We start from the raw sequence: 2,504 nt of genomic DNA on the forward strand, positions 1-2,504 counted from the left end.
TTGCTGAGAGGAGTGAGATGAGAGAGGCCGCTGCTTTACATTCTTCAGGCCTCACAGAAAACAATTCCACAGGATGTCCTGCTCTTCGGAGCATGCACAGACGCAGCTCTGACGTCAGCCCTCCAAGAACACACACGCACACACACCCACTGCGTCCATCCTCTCTTTCTCATTCCTCCCACCCCAACACGGCCTCTCCTGGCATCATTTCCCAGATGTTTCAGTTCCCTGGCAGGCTGATTTACCCCTTGTATTTCCTGGAATTTTTTTTTTTTAGATAAAACAGTCGTATGTGACGAATTTTATCTGAAATATTTTAACAAAGACCTCACTGATCAGCTAAGAAAATCTAGATGGAATGTAGCTTTTAGACACCACTAATAAGAACGCAATAAAGAAAGAGGGCACTACTGTTTGTTTCATTCATCTGTTGTTGCCGTTTTATGACACAGCACAATAAGATCAAGGAGATTAAGATGCAAAGAAATAACTATTAAAACTACAAGAACAAAAGTGACAAGTAGAATCACAAAACACCACGCACTGAGCAGATCTCGTTTAAAACCATTGAGTCTTTGTTGATTTGTAGCTCCACCTTTCCAAAGCATTTATTAACATATGCCTTAGTTCCCTTTAAGTACACCCACGCTTACTGTGAGGCAAGTCAGTTCCAGTGTACTGTGATCATGTGTAAATGGTGACAGTGTAGCCTGTGAAAGGAGGCGTAATACAGTCTTCCTAGTACAGATTAGAGATAGAACTAAAAAAAGCTAGAAAATCCAAAGATGTCTAACACATTGTACTCAAAGGCCAGTGTTACAGATCTGGCACTGAGCCACTTTGCTATATTCAGTTTTCTTCCCTACTCGTGCAACTTGTTCATTAATTATTATCCAAAACAATCACCATGTTACAAAGATAGCGCTCCACACGTGCCGTTCCCTCTGAGATCTGTCACGTCCGCTGAGTAATACTTTAACAGCTTTGATATGCGGAAAACATTAAAAAAAAGTAGAATTTCCTCTTTTCTGCAATAATTTTAGATGCTGTTCCAACATGAATGCTGTCTTATTCTTTATTTATCAGGATACTGATACTCTCATATGCGGCAGAGAAAGTTATACATTTTTCTTATTTTAATAAGAAAAACTCATGTCCATGATGAGTCTCTCCATATAATTAGGGTTATCTGGCCTTATCCACTGTGCCTCATTGTATATAATGAAAAGTGTATTTACATTTCAAGGGAAGAGCTCTCTCTGGCTTTTTGAGTAATTAGGTTCTTGTTAATGGAAAAAGGGTTTGAGGAGATTAATATATTCCAAAAAAGTGACCTGGAAGAAAAGAGAGAACACATTTAAGACCGTAGCAGCTTAGTCACCGGTGGCAGAGGACACCGTCACAGTTTCCTGTGCCCAACACATTAATGTGTACCGCCACTGAATAAATACATTTTGGTGATTTCAGTCACCCTGAACTGATTTCCCAAGTTGAATTAAATCACTTGTCACGTGTGGTTATTTCTGTCGCTCAGCTTTGAACCAGTTCTCGAAAGTTTTCGGAGAGGCGGGGGAAACAAACCCAACAACAACCCAAAAATAGCTCTTCGGATGTCTAAGTGCCCCCCTGTTTCCTGTTTTCATAGAGGCACAGGTTACACATCTATTCATTTTGGTGCTGAGGCATTTTCTGTTTGTGCAAAACATCATGCAAGGAGTGCACACTGCAGAGGTTAGAGCTGCAAACTGTGGATTCCATTGTGGGTGCAGATGCAATATGCAGTTTGTAGCCTATATGATGCGAAAACAGAGACAAGCACAACAATAAAAAAAAGGGTCATGTAAACAACAAAACCTTAAACTAGCAGATGGATTCAAATCATTTGCAAGCACTCTTACGGAGGTGGGTTAACTTAGCCATATTTAGCCAAATGCACCCAAACAATAAACATCACAGATTAAGAGCAACATGAAAAGGAGGGCAGATAAATTCTTTCTGCAGAAAAGCATCCTCACTAGAATCCGAATGTGCAGCAGCTTTCACTTTTTAGATGGACTAACTCTATTGAATTAGAGTGAAATGAAGCTTTATTTAGCTGTTTTTTCCCTGGACCATCTGGACAAAACCTGCAAGCAGATCGTCCAGTTTTTATTTCTGCAACCCCCCCCCCCCCCCCCCCCCAAAAAAAAAAAAACAACAACAACAACAACAAAACCCAGACAGAAACAAACAAAACAAATTAAAATGAATTAAGTCAAACAAAACATTGAAAAAACAGCAGTGCAACGCTGCCACCACGTGGCTAAACATGAGATTACAAAAAAAACGTTTTAAGGGGATCCGTCTGCTCCTGCTATAGGACACAGACTCAAACACTGCAAAAAGGGAAACTTGGGCATATTTCAGTGACTTATTTAAACATCTGCATCGATATATATATATGGCTCAGATAATTACTGATCCCCCCTCCCTCCCTCTCCCTCTCAGTAGATACCATTCATGAG

Source organism: Aulonocara stuartgranti (assembly GCF_965226115.1).
Source record: "Aulonocara stuartgranti genome assembly, chromosome: 18".
Lineage (NCBI taxonomy): Eukaryota > Metazoa > Chordata > Actinopteri > Cichliformes > Cichlidae > Aulonocara > Aulonocara stuartgranti.